The following is a 14,784-nucleotide window of genomic DNA, read 5'->3' on the forward strand; positions in this document are numbered from 1 at the left end:
ATATCCTGGAAAGGAAAAAAAAGGTTGCTGCTGAAACTCTGTTAGCATTATTTAAGTAGTCTCATGTGAACTTAGTGCCTTAAAAAAATTTTTTTTGGGAGGACACATTTGGTTTTCATCCCAGGCTTTTTAGGATGTGGCCCTTCTCTCTCTCTCTCTCTCTCTCTCTCTCTCCTGAATTAAATGGTGCCCCCTGATAAGGAGTGCTTATGGGAAAGAATGCTTAATATGAACCCAGCCATAGCCTAGGAAACATTCCTGAAGCCACTAAATTATTAAAATAATTTCACAAAGATAAGAGGGCTTAGAGATTTGTCTCATGATTAAGAGTGTAAGCTCTGGAGCCTGAGTGCCTGAGACTAAATCCTGGCTCTGACACTATCTGTGACCTTGGGCAGGTCATTTCATTTTTCTATGCCTCAGAATCCTCACGTGTAAATTGGGGAATAATATTAGTACCTACCTCATAAGGGTTGTTTTGAGGATTATATGAAATGATGCATTTAAAGCACCATGACAGATGTAGAGTTAGTGCTCATATTAAGTAAATAATTTAATTCTCCTCATGGCTCTATGCCCACAATCTTTAAAGTGTTGATGTAGAAAATGAAATTGACAACTATTAGTTTATTTAATATATTTCCTTAGCATCCTCTTAGCCCACTGAATTTCCAATGATAGGAAGATACCTGTTGCTATAATGGCCTCTTTTCCCCAAACTTTGTGGTTCTGCCTTCCTTTTGCTGGCACTGTTTCTATTTCTCTCTCACTCAGAATTGCCTCTACACAAGTTCCCTGTGCTGCTTTAGGATTTCAGAGGGCCGGGTGCCTCAGAGGCACAGTCAATTATGTCACTCTTGGTTTTGGTTCAGATCATGATCTCAGGGTTCTCATATCGAAACCCATGTCGGGTTCCACACTCAGTGTGGAACCTGCTTGAGATTCTCTCTCCCTCTTCTTGGTCCTCCTACGTGTGCTCTCTCTCTCTCTAAGATAAATAAATCTTAAAAAAAAAAAAAAAGGTTTCAGAAGGGAAAAAAAGACTAGTCAATTAAATAAGTGTTTGTAGATGGAGAGGGACACTTCTCCTACCCCAACCCCATATTCTATAATTCCTTCTTCTTCTGTGTATCTAGAAGATTGTTGTGGAACTAAAGGGCAGTATATGAGGTTTTATAGATATTTTATTTACTAGAATTGAGATAAAAATGATTGGTATTTTTCTGCACAAAGACTGGAAAATAAGCCACCCCTTCTTTGTGGACAGGTAAGAGTTGCAAGAAAAATGAAAAGGGTGGCCATAAAGACAATCTAATCCTGGGCATCAGCCTATGACCTGAGCTGTTTTCTTCAAAACTAAAGTCTGGCCTCTGGGAAAAGCCTTTTCCTCAAAGGGGACCTGGCCAGTGGAGTATGGGTATAAGACTGGGGATGCTGGGGGCACCTGGGTGGCTCAGTTGGTTAAGTGACTGTCTCGGGTCATGATCCTGGAATCCCAGGGATTCTGCTTCTCCTGCTGACCTCTCTTCTCTCATGCTCTCTCCCCCCACCCAAAAAATAAAATCTTAAAAAAAAAAAATCAACCATCCCCCACCCCCCAAAACCACTGGGGATGCAGGGAGTGAATCCAGGTTCTACCCTGCCAGGACTGAGAAGTGGGTAAATTTCTCAATGTTTTGTAAGTTCAGTTTCCTACCCGTTTAATAAGAATGACAGAGCCCATTTTGTAAGGCTGTTTTGAGGACAGGAGTTGGAATAGGGGAGCACCTGGCATGCAGGAAGTGTGAAATAAGTGCTGGCGATTGCTGTTGTCATTGTTAATTTTCTATCTATGCCTTTGCTCATGTTCTCTCTGCATGAAAGTACCTGTCCCTCCTTGGTGATGTGGAGAATGCCTCTTTTTAGGAATGCCTCACCTTCTTGGAGAAATACCCTCCATTTTTTTCACCTGCCTCTCACCTGCCTCTATGCTTTCAGGTTTTGTACAGATCTTGTGATTTTTAGTGCTATGTTCACAATCCTCTTCCCCCAACTTGTGAGTTACTGTAAACATGTGGCATATGTTCAACATCTGTTTTTTGACTGAATTAACAGATAGCTTCTCTCTCCAACCCATGTTCCCCCTGACAACTTCCCATATACCTTGCATCTAATTCCACATTCTGGACTGTGATTTCTTGGTGCGGGAGACCCCTTGCTCCCCAACCATCTTTGTGTTCCTTTCAGATGGGCCTTTTTTGGGTTTTCCTTCTCTTAGCCCCACTGCTTGCTTTGGTTAGGCCCTTCCTCTCCCACCACAACAGAATTGCTCCTCAGTGTTTCCTAGTCCATGTCAGAGCTGCCTCCTAGGGAAACCTAGGAGGTTTGACGCACATCAGCTCACCTCTTCCCAGTTCTACTCAGGATGACTGCTCAGGAATGTAACAGTACCAAGGCATGTTACAAATGTTGCATCTCAAAAGGTACTTTGTGGTGAGATACTTTGTAGTGAGAGTGGTCTTCCTCAAGGTGTATGTAGCTGGTGCCAGCCATGACGTTAGAGACCCCTTTTAGAAAAGGCTTTTTCTTGCTTCTGAGTCCTCATGCTTAGATGTTTATTCATAGAAGATGTCATGAGTAGAGAATTATGTCTCAAAGTACTATCCACACCAGCAGAATACATGTGACAATTGTCCTTCCTGTAACTAGAACCCTCTCCTCTTTTATTATCATTGTCTGCAACTCTGAACTTTTAGAAGCAAGCCTTCTCCTAATTGTTCCAAAAAGAGAATTTTTTGAAATTTTAAAAACTATATTTTATTTATTTATTTGATGGAGAGAGAGAGAGCACAAGCAGGGGGAGTGGCAGGCAGAGTTAGAGGGAGAAGGAGGTTGAGTGGGGAGTCTAATGTGGAACTCGATTTTAGCACCCTGGGATCATGACCCTGAGCTGAAGGCAGATGCTTAACCAACTGAGCTACCCAGGCCACCCCAAACAGAAAATCTGAGATGATCACAGTCTAGCTTTTGTCTCATCACTCCAGTGAAACGGTCCTTTGTCAAGCTTATATAATTTGATGGTTGACTACAAACAGTGAATTCTTATTTTAGTTGATTTCCTGGCAATAGCTAACATTATTGCATAATTCCTCCTTAAAACACTCTTTTCTGTTGACTTCCTTAACATCACATTTGCTTAGTTTTCTTGTTACTGTCTCCATCTTCTGCTCAGTCTCCTTTGCTTGTTTCTCTTCCCCCAGTCCTTAAGGTGTTGACACACCTTAATGTTTGGTCCTAAGCCACTACCTCTTACCTCTTACCCCTCCTCCTCCTCTCTAAGATCTTATCTTTTCCTGACTTCAATAATTTTGTGTGTGTTCCCATGCATATGTGTGTATTGCTGCTAAAATGATAATCATGGTGTTGAAGAAGATATGGACTGAGGTCTTACTACACGCCATGCACTTTAAGAATTTTAATTGGTATTAAGTGGTTTAATTATCACCATGAGCCTGTGAGGTAGAACTATTATTGATCTTATTTTACAGATAAGTGCAGAGTCAGGAACTGGCCAGTCTGGCCTTGAACCGTGCACTGTCAGCCAGCACCCTGCACTGCGTGTTTCAATTCTAGAGTTCTGTCTTTGTTCTTGAATATCACCTTTGGATTTCCCACAGGCACCTCAAATAATATACATTAAGAACTAAACTTAATCATCCTCTATAAACTGCTTTTTCTCCTGTGTTCCCTATTTGCAAGGAGAGCACCACTTCCGCCCAGCTGGCCGAGTTGCACACCTGGCATTGTCTTCTCCTTCACTCTTACCTGCTGTTTAATTAGGAAGCAGATCTTCTCCATTCTGTTCCTTTCCCCAGATCCACCCACGTGTCTCTAGCCTCATTGCTACTACCCTGACTTTGGATGCTGTAGGTTACTCTTCTGGTCTCTGTTACTGGAATAACTTCATAACTGGCTTCCTTGCCTCTTGTCTTGCTCCCTCTGCAGCCAGTACTAAACAGATGATATAATTTGTCTGCTTAGTACCTCCACATTGTCCCCAGACTCGAGGTGCACCACCTCAGTGAGGCTAGATGACAGACTTGTGCTTCTCTCTCCTGCCTCAGCTTGTGTACCTGCTACTCCCACAGAGCTGGTTCACGTCTTGGAATCAGCCACAAACTGCTCCGTGTTTGCCTCTTCACAACTTGCTCTTCCCTTTGCCTTTAAGTATCTGGCCTGTCCTCTTTTTTTTTTTTTTTTTTTAAAGATTTTATTTGACAGACAGAGATCACAAGTAGGCAGAGAGGCAGGCAGAGAGAGAGGAAGGGAAGCAGGCTCCCCGCTGAGCAAAGAGCCCGATGCGGGGCTCGATCCCAGGACCCTGGGATCATGACCTGAGCCGAAGGCAGAGGCTTTAACCCACTGAGCCACCCAGGCGCCCCTGGCCTGTCCTCTTTATTGCATTTTGGGCCAACATGTTATATTTTTAGTTTTCAGCTTTGTACATTTTATTGGTTTTTACACACATATATATATATTTTAAAACATTTTATTTATTTATCTGACAGACAGATCACAAGTAAGCAGAGAGGCAGGCAGAGAGAGAGAGGGAAGCAGGTTTCCTGCTGAGCAGAGAGCCCGATGTGGGGCTCGATCCCAGGACCCTGAGATCATGACCTGAGCTGAAGGCAGAGGCTTTAACCCACTGAGCCTCCCAGGTGCCCCAATTGGTTTTTTATATTTTAAATACTTGTTTTGTCAGCTTGAGTAAATTATCCTTTGACTCACATGTAACACACAAGAAACCTCCCATTTTCTTTCCCTCTTCCTCTTCCAATTTTGATAGGTATGTAATTACAAATTTTCAGGGCCTCTAACAGGCCATCCTAATCCTTACACTGAGTTTGGGGTTGGTTTTACAGCTAAATACATTCTGGGTTCCCTGCCATTCCTTTTCTGTAGGTAAAGAATTGGCCACAAAAATTGGCCAGTATTTAAACCAAAATTTGACACAAAATTTTGTGTTTTTTTCCACTATGTCATGCTTCTTTTGAAAGCGGAAATATGCATATTTGAAAGATAAACTATACTGAAAGCAAAAGAGATCAAGACAGTACAAAGGAAAAATGAGCAAAAGTATAAAAAGAGATAAAAAGGAAACATGATAAAATCTAGATAAATACATGAATGAGAGTACAATTCACTTCACTGGCATAAAACATAAAAATAAAAATTATTTAAACAATTCTATGTGGGTACAAAAGATAATATGTATTTTTCATATTTGCAAGCCAATAATAAAGTCAAATAAAAGGGAAAAAGATTAACAAGCCTAGAGAGGGTTAGTCTTTTAAAAAAAGGTATTAAAATAAGGTTAACAATCATTAGAGATAATGTGCATTCCTTGAATAAAGGCAGCTGTAGACAGAATATTTAACCTATTTGATCTCCCAAGGGATAGTTTCTTGCAAGACATTTCTGGTTTGGTTTTCCTTGGCTGGTTTATAAATCACTTGGAATGCCTTCAACTTCCAGTTTGAAAAGGACCAACCTCAAATAGCTTAAACATAGCAGACAAGTCCAGAGACATGGTGGTGGTTCCAAGATTGTTTATTTCGATGACCTAACAGTGACATCAGCTTCTAGGTTCTTTCCATCTTTCTCCACTGCAGCTCCCTTATCAGGTAAGCCTTTCTCCAAGGCTGGTCCCCCCCCAGGGATACAAGAAGGAGGCAGCAGCTCCAAACACCACATCCTCACATAAGCACAAAGACCAGAAAATAAGCCACCCCTTTCTTGTGGACAGTGATGGAGAACATGCAGTCCTTCCCAAGCAGCCTCTCCTGCAGACTTCCCCACAAGCATCAATGGCTGGAACTACGCCATTTGCTACGCCATTTGTTCATTGCTATACTAATAAATAGTAAGAGGAGCACAATTACAGTGATTGGTCTAAAATAATCTAGATCCCCCCCCCGCCCCCCTAGGGCTAAGGATGGACGTAGACTCCCCTGATGCACACAGCCACATAAACTTAATGCAAGGAGACAATAATCAACCAACAGCATTTGTCATAAGGGGAGACAGAACAGAAAGAATTTACCCTTCATCTTTGACTAATCTGCCTCTCGCTTTTGACTCTCAAGGATCAATGAGAGTCAGGATGGGCTAGCTGAAGACACACAATTCCTTCCTTCCTTCCTTCCTTTCTTCTTTTTTTTCTTTTTGGCATATAACAGCTGATTGTTTTGGGCACAAGTGGCTATCATTAGATCTATAACTTTTTTAATATAATGAATGACACACTGGATTTCTCTCCAAGAATGACCATAGTAAATATTTACCCATGACTAAGGTTAAAGTCTCAAGGTATTTATCAGTCAGTGAAGAGACCAGGCTTTATGTCTCCAAGAGCTAGATAATATTTACACATACACACATGTGCAGTCACACTCACAAACACACCTGTGACTCCAATGAGAAAAATAAACATAAAGTACTTGTTAAAAATAAACATTTACAATGGCCAAGGAGGGTTCCAAGATCATATGTACAGAAATACAACCGAAATTTAAAATTACTGCCTAGATTTTCATGTAAAAGGAGAAGACGTGAAAACCAACACAAAGAAGTCTCAATAAGCAAATTTATAGAATACGTGTAATGTGTTAGATATGGTACTCAAAACTTCATGTATATTATCCCAATTCTAACAATCATATTCATAGCAGATACTACTGTCATCTTCCTTCTGCAAATGGGGATGCAGAGGCTAAGAGGTCAAGGACATTACGCAATTCACAATTCACATTACCCTGGTAATGAGTGGTAGGGGAAAACTGAGCCTATTTCTCTTGGACTCCAAGTCTTTGACCTCTACTGAAAAGATGTGGGAAGCAATAGACACAGTTTCCCTGAAATGATCCCTTCCCTTTAGGGACCCAAACGGCTCCAAAGAGCCTCTGGGACATTGGGTTAATGGATTATCCTTGTCATTGCTCTTTGAAAAGGACCAAGAAACATCTTGAGAAAATCTCAGATAGAAGTTCTTTATAAAGAACACACTGCATCAATTCCCTCCTAGATTTTGAAAATATAAAGTATTTTAGGTAGAATTTACTCAATGAAATGCCTTAATAGTTAATTTTATGCCATTTCTATTTGAAAAGTTGTTTTTATATGTGTTCTACCAAAGAGAGTAGTTTTTCTTTTAAATTTCTGAATAATTCTGTTGGAGGAAAACACTTACCTAGACTTTTAAAAAAGAGTGGTGATACATGCTATTTTTGTACAATTTTCAAGTTTAAAAGGCATATTTTAATGCAAGTTTATTTGCAAGTTCTAGGGTTAAAAAGAAACCAGAATAAACTTCTGTCTTAATGAACATGAATGATCAGAGTATTGTAAAATGAGTAGCTTAGGGTTTTTTTTTTAATTTTTTAAAATTTATTTATTTGTCAGAGAGAGAGGGAGAGAGAGTGAGCACAGGCAGACAGAATGGCAGGCAGAGGCAGAGGGAGAAGCAGATTGCCTGCCAAGCAAGGAGCCTGATGTGGGACTCGATCCCAGGACGCTGGGATCATGACCTGAGCCAAAGGCAGCTGCTTAACCAACTGAGCCACCCAGGCATCCCAGTAGCTTAGTTTTTTAAAAGGCTTGGGACATTGGATATATTTAGAACAGGGTGGGAACCAGTTGATGAGACTTCATGTTTTTGACGACTTTAGAACCCAATAGTACTTACATACTTCAAAATTGTGGCAATGAACTGCTGACTGTATGAGACTAGAGTTCATTGTGGCAAAAGCTTTGCCAGTGTTTTAGATGCTTAATATAAATCCCTAAGGATAAAACTTCTTCTTTCCATCTAGTTCTTTCAGAATATTAGAGTCACAAAATAAACACACTATCGTGTGTGTTTGATCATGCCAGATTCTTGGGTTCATGAGCATTTCTATTAGGTATGAGTATATAGACCAACAGCATTTTCCACAGAACTCAAACAAAGAATCTTAAAATTTGTCAGGAACCTCAAAAGATCCCAAATAGCCAAAGCAACTTTGAAAAAAGAAAAGCAGGTCTGGAGGCATCACAATACCAGACTTCAAGTTATATTACAAATCTGTAGTGATCAAAACAACATGTTACTGACAAAAAATAGACCATGAATACATGGAACAGAATAGAAAGCTCCAAGATGAACCCACAACTACATGGCCAATTAATGTTTGACAAAGCAAGAAGGAATATACAATGGGAAAAAGTCTCTTCAACAAATGATGTTGGGAAAACTGGACAGCAAAATGCAAGAGAATGAAACTGGACCACTTTATTACCCATACACAAAAATAAATTCAAAACAGTTTAAAGACCTAAATATGAGACTGAAACCAGAAAAATCCTAGAAGAGAGCACAAGCAGTAACTTTTTTGGCCTTGACCGCAGCAATTTCTTTCTAGATATGTCTCCTGAGGCAAGGAAAACCAAAGCAAAAATGAACTGTTGGGACTACATCAAAATAAAAAGCAAAGGAAATAATCACAGCAAAATAAAAAGCAAAGGAAATAATCACAGCAAAGGAAACAATATAAAAAACTAAAGGCAGGGGCTGCCTGGGTGGCTCAGTGGGTTAAGCCTCTGCCTTCAGCTCGGGTCATGATCTCAGGGTCCTAGGATCGAGCCCTATATCAGGCTCTTTGCTAAGCGGGGAGCGTGCTTCTCTCTCTTTCTCTCTCTCTCTCTGCCTGCTTGTGATTTCTGTCTGTCAAATAAATAAATAAAATCTTAAACAAACAAACAAACAAAAAAACTAAAAGTAACCTATAGAATGGGAGAAGATATTGTAAAGGACATACCTGGTAAAGGGTTAGTATCCAGAATCTGTAAAGAACTTACGAAACTCAACACCCCCCAAAATGAATAATCCAATAAAAAAAAATGGGAAGATGTGAATAGACATTTTTCCAAAGAAGATGTATAGATACATGAAAAGTTGCTCAACATCATTCATTATCAGGGAAATGCAAATCAAAACTACAATGAGCTATCACCTCACACCTGTCAGAATGGCTAAAATAAGACAATAAGAAACAAAAGGTGTTGGTGCAGCTGTGGAGAATGGGGAACACTCTTCCACTGTTGGTGGGAATGCAAACTGGTACAGCCACACTGGAAAAAAGTATGGAGTTTCCTCAAAAAGTGAAAAATAGAACTACCTGACCCTTCAGCAATTGTGCTACTAGGTATTTACCCAAAGAATACAAGAGTACTTATTCAGAGGGACACATGCACCCTGATGTTCACAGCAGCATTATCTACAAAAGCCAAATTATGGAAATAGCCCATGTCCATCGATAGATAAATGGATAAAGAAGTGAGGTGTGTGTGTTTGTATATGTATCTATATGTGTATATATGCGTATATATCTATACATATAGATATATACATCTACATTTATATCTATATATCTCCACACACACAGTGTGGAATACTACTCAGCCATAAAAAAGAATGAACTCTTGTCATCTGCAGCAACATGTTTGGAACTAGACAGTTTTATGCTAAGTGAAATAAGTCAGTCAGAAAAAGACAAATACCATATGATATCACTTATACGTGGAATTTAAGAAACAAAATAAATGAGCAAAGGGAGAAAAAAGAGAGAGAGGTAAACCAAGAAACAGATTCTTAACTATGGAGAACGTACGGATGGTAACCAGAAGGGAGGGGGGTGAGGGAGGATGGGTGAAATAGGTGATGGGGATTAAGGAGCATACTTGGGATGAGCATCGGGTGTTGTATGGAAGTGTTGAATCCACTATAAGTACACCTGAAACCAATATTACACTGTATGTTAACTAACTGGAATTTAAATAACATTTTTAAACGATGAGTATATAGAAAGAGTTAAGAATTCTTTTATTATTTAATTAAATAAAATGTACCAAAGTTACTCTGATGTGTATTTAATGAAATACATAGTTGTTATTGTGCTGCATGGTAATTAGCTGCAAGCCATAAGAAATTGTAAAAGGACTGTCATTTAGCCAGCACTAATTTTTTGTCAGCTCTAATTTTACACAGTCAAATCTAATTTTTAAGCACTTTTTTGCCTAGATAAGACTCATCCCCTCTCTTCTCTCTGTCTCCTTTTGCTTTTCCTCCTGCCCTCTCCCAAGATGAAGGAACCCCTAATTCTGGCTGAGCATTCCCATTCAACACCCCTCCCCCACCCCACCCTCACCAAGGGATCCAGCAGCTTGGGAAATGGCAGGGCTTGGATTCTGCAGACTTTGAAGCCATGCCTCATCTGGATCCTTAAGTGTAGATCTCCTGCTTTATTTGTCGGGATCTTTATAACATCCCGAATATTTTGGTGTGGGATAGAAAAAAGAAACCTAGCGTGAGGTGAGAATGTGGGACCTCAAGGGAAAGAAAGTGCATGTGCTAATGTTTCCGGACACTCAGCATTTGAGAGTTTGGGGTAAAGAGGAATGAGAGCAGGGATGCAGATAAAGGATGGGGAAAAGGGGGAGCAGCTCTGGGTCCACCTCTTCTGCAGGAGACCTCGTGTCCATACATGTCCCTGGGGCATAGATTTTGGCTGATTTAGCCTAAGCTCCAACTCCCAAAGAAAACCGGGATGTGGATAGACAGGAAGAGCAGAGCCACTCCGGCTTTTCTTACCTGCCCTCAGAGGTAAAGCATGCTTACCTCTCTGGAGGAATCAGGCAGTAATATTAAGGCCCGATCTTAGTCCTGTCACTTTCTAGCTGTGTAACTTCTGCTAGTTACCCACCTCCTCATTGTGGTCTCCTCATTGGTGAAATAAGAGTGATACTCTTTACCTAACATATTTCTTGCAAAGATTTAATGCAATGAAACATTCAGACATTGCTTAACAGAGTAGGCTCTCGAAAAAGTTCTTTCTTTTCTTTTCTTCTCCCCTGAAGCACAAAGAAGGCTCCTCCTGCCCCAGCCCAATCTTTCCCCATCTCCAGCTTTCCTCAGTTTCCCCTATCCATATTTCATTTCATTTCACTTCTGAAGATCAGAATGTTAAAAATAAATGTATAAAGTTTTGGGGATGAGTAACTATGAGACAGAAGATAAGTGACAGCTTTGGGTTCCTTCCCTGTGGATTACAGAAGGGAGTGTCATAGTCCAGGAGAGGGTGTCATAGAGAAAGGCGAGGTCTTCAAGGCGCAGGAGCATTTTCTGTCTTTTGACTTTGTGGCATGTGAGATGTGAGTATCCTTCCTAAGGACCTAGGACCTCTGACTAGACACTGCCCCATCCATCAGGTCTAATGGGCTTCCAAAGGTCCTTCTGAAAGAAAGCCCAGTATCCTACTCTGGGACTAACCTAGTAAGCTGGGGAGCTTGGGATGTCCAGTGGGTTAACCACAGCACCTTATACATTTAGCTCATAACTTGTGCTAAGTGCTAAAGGCTCACTTCTTGATTGATACTGGACTTCTCACTGCAATAGATCTCGCCCCAAAATCCATTTTTGGTGTTTGGGAAAAGCTAAGCAGATACTAAAAATGGAATTGGTTCTCTAACAGCATCTTGGACGCACAGGACTGTTCGTGCCTCCTCTTTGAAGTGCCTGTGGTTTTCTTTCCCAACTTGATCTCTGTTTAACAGTCTATATTAATATTTCAGAAACATTAGATGGTCTATTGATGGTACTTTATTCCCTAGGCTCGAAAAACGCTTTTCTTGGAATTGGATTGCTTTGGGCAGTATAACAACTAGTACTAGGCTAAAAGTCAAACAATATTGCCCTTGTAATTATCTTGTCGTGGCATGAGATGATAGATGAGGACACGTCTGCTCTGCAAAAGGCCAATTCAATGGTGACATTAAACAGATGTCATGATCCAAATGAAATACAAATAATGGGTTACCAACCCAACCCAGTCATATCCAGCCAGTCAGCACCCCTTCCCCACATCTCCGCCTACTATATTATACTAACAAATATATTTAAGTAGAAAATGCAATATTAAAAAGTTAAAAAACATTCACTGAAAATACCCCAACCTGTAAATCTGTGCTGAGCTAAATTCAGTGAAATTTCCGTGCATACCTCAAGTGGAAACAATTCTGTGTTTCTGCCTGATTCTTTAATAGTAGCTTCAGGGCCGTTTTAATAAGAAGATTCCACTACAAATGAAGATACCAATAAGGTTTGGGGGCTAAACCTTATTAAGAAGCATAAGAAATCACACTGCTCTGTCATTGCTAAAGAGAGAACTTTAAGAATTTCTCAAAGGCTCTGAGAAGCCCCAGACTGATGTGCAAAATCTAGGCTCCCTCCATTCCTCTCAACCCAGTATCCTGCTAACTGGGATGCCATCAGGGGAGTTCAGAAGACCCTGCACACCTCCTGTGATCCATGAGTAATTTAAAGTTAGCCAAGTGGGGAGGGGGCGTCACAGAAGGCTGCCCAAACGGGCGAGCGAACACCGACACAGGCAGAAGCTGAGCAAGAGACGTACCAAGGGTGTGGACATGTCCTTGGCCTTTCTAGTTCAGAAAAGGCATCCTGATAGGAAAACAACCCAGGGATCCATGCGTCGCGGTTACCACTCTCTTCTACCCTTTCTAGAAACAAGCTCCGTGCGCTCCACCTGAGCTGAAGCTGCTGCTTCCCTGAAAGCCATACTGCCTTTCTTTTTCCACTTTTGTTTCCATTTTCTTCACGGAGTATGAAACTAGTCGTCCCCCCACCCCTCGCCCCCCACCTCCCCGCGCCTCCCCTCAGGCGCCGCCACAGAAGCACACTCGGTACCTTCCCGGGCTGGAGAGAAGATGCTCACTGAGATCGGACACCTGTAGTGAACCCTCCCTTTGGGAGGGGCAGCGGATGGAGCCGGCGGGGACAGTTCCCCCAACGCGGACCCCAGCACCTCGGACGCGCGCACTCTAGGCTCCCGTGGCTCCGAGCTCCGGCCAGCTGAAACGTCACCTGAGGGTTCACTGTCCTCCCCCTGGAGTGACACGGCGGCAAGCGGCCCGAACGCCCCTCTGTGCGGGGACTGGAGACCTAGCAGACAGGTCCTCGATGCAAAGTCGCCCCGGGCAGCCGTCCCTCTGGGGGAAGGTGGGGAGGAGTGGGAGGGTCTGGGTCGGGAGCGCGGGCTAAGACAGGTCTGGAGCCAACCCTACCTCCACTTCCAAAGGGAGTGCCAGGAGAAAGAAACGGCCTCAGCCCCCGAGCAGGGGGTTTACTGGTGCTACTTAAAGCCACTTAATTCAATCAGCACCTTTATTGAGCATCTTCTAGGAGATGTGCCCTGAGATCTTCTAGGAGCTTGGGAAGCCCTCATGAATGCAATGTTAAAACGTCTCTGCTCTTCCCAGAGCTATTGTTTCTAGTGACTGGTAATCATGTTCCTGTGGACATTTGTAGATGTTTTCAGCTGAAGAGTGAGGGAATAGAATTCTGACTTGCCTCCCCCCCCCCAAAAATGTTTGTTAATGTCCCAAAGATTCAAAGGAAAGATGGGAGGGAGGAGGGAGGGGAAACTTACAATGACACCAAGGAGCTAGTTTCTTTTCAGAAACTTTGACTTAGCCTGATTCAATCTCTTCAGTATCTCCCAAATTATAAACTCAAGCCGACAAAGCTGCTTCATAGTGACCATGAGCTTTATGCTTTCCTACCCATCAGATCCTATCAGTTGCTACTTAGCAAATGAGGTGACATTTATAAAACCCGACCTGGTTTACTTCTTACCCAATAGAGCATCACAGGGTTAGGAAGACAAGTCAGCCCTGATTCCATCCCAGCCTCGTAATTTACTATTAGTTGTTTGACCTTGGACAGGTTTGTTAATGTCTCTCATCCTCAGTTGACCCTTCTGTAAAATGAGGACTATTAAGTGCTTCCTTCCTAGGGATGCTGTGAGGCTTCATTGTGATGGCATATACAAGTGCACTTAAACCATGCCTGGCAGGTAGTAAGTGCTCAGTAAGTGGTCCCTATGATGATTAATGGTGATTGCAGCATCTTTCAGAATCCTCCTCCTTCTAGAATCTGGGTGGTCAGAGTGCCATGGTGAAATGTCATTTATGTACATATTAAAAAAAAAAAAAAGACCTTGAGAGAGTAAAGAAATTGGCTCCAAAATTCAACAGATCAGAATGTTTAAAAGCAAGTATGGAGTCACTGATTATAAACTTTAGAACTGGAACTTACCTTAATGTTTTATGTAAAAAGATATAGCCTCGAAATGAGTATGTGTACTAAAATCTCTTGCAGAGAAGCCAAGGGGAAGAATGCAGGAAATGGAATTTAAAGGGAACTTACAGAGAGTTCAAAGTGGGAGATTTAACAGCCAAGATCCTAGAAGGGTGTGTGATTATTAGCAAATGTGACACATGAGATTTTATCAGGGCACCTTTGAGGAAAGAGGAAAAAACTCCCACCTCATCCATCTCTTGGGCTAATTCTTACCTGTTACTGAAACTTCCACTGCAATATCCTCGTTGAAAAGCATTTACTATTTCTCTGTTAATATAAAAATGCAGTCTACTGAGTTCACATACTTTACATGTTCTCCAGAGTAAATTCTTGAAGTTTATTTCCCTGTATAACTTTATTATCCTTGACCAGATTCTGAGTCTTTTTCAAGTAAACTCAAGGCGGGGGTGGGGGCTGGGGGTAGGGGTGGGGTGAGACTTGTCTTGCAGTTTGCATCTGGAGGCATCCGTTGTAAAAAGGCTCTACATTTTCTCAAAGCTCGGGCTCTGAGAACTGAGTTCTAATCTTTCAGTCTATGGGAGGATCTGCCT

Source organism: Mustela nigripes, chromosome 5, assembly GCF_022355385.1.
Source record: "Mustela nigripes isolate SB6536 chromosome 5, MUSNIG.SB6536, whole genome shotgun sequence".
In the NCBI taxonomy this organism is placed as follows: Eukaryota; Metazoa; Chordata; class Mammalia; order Carnivora; family Mustelidae; genus Mustela; species Mustela nigripes.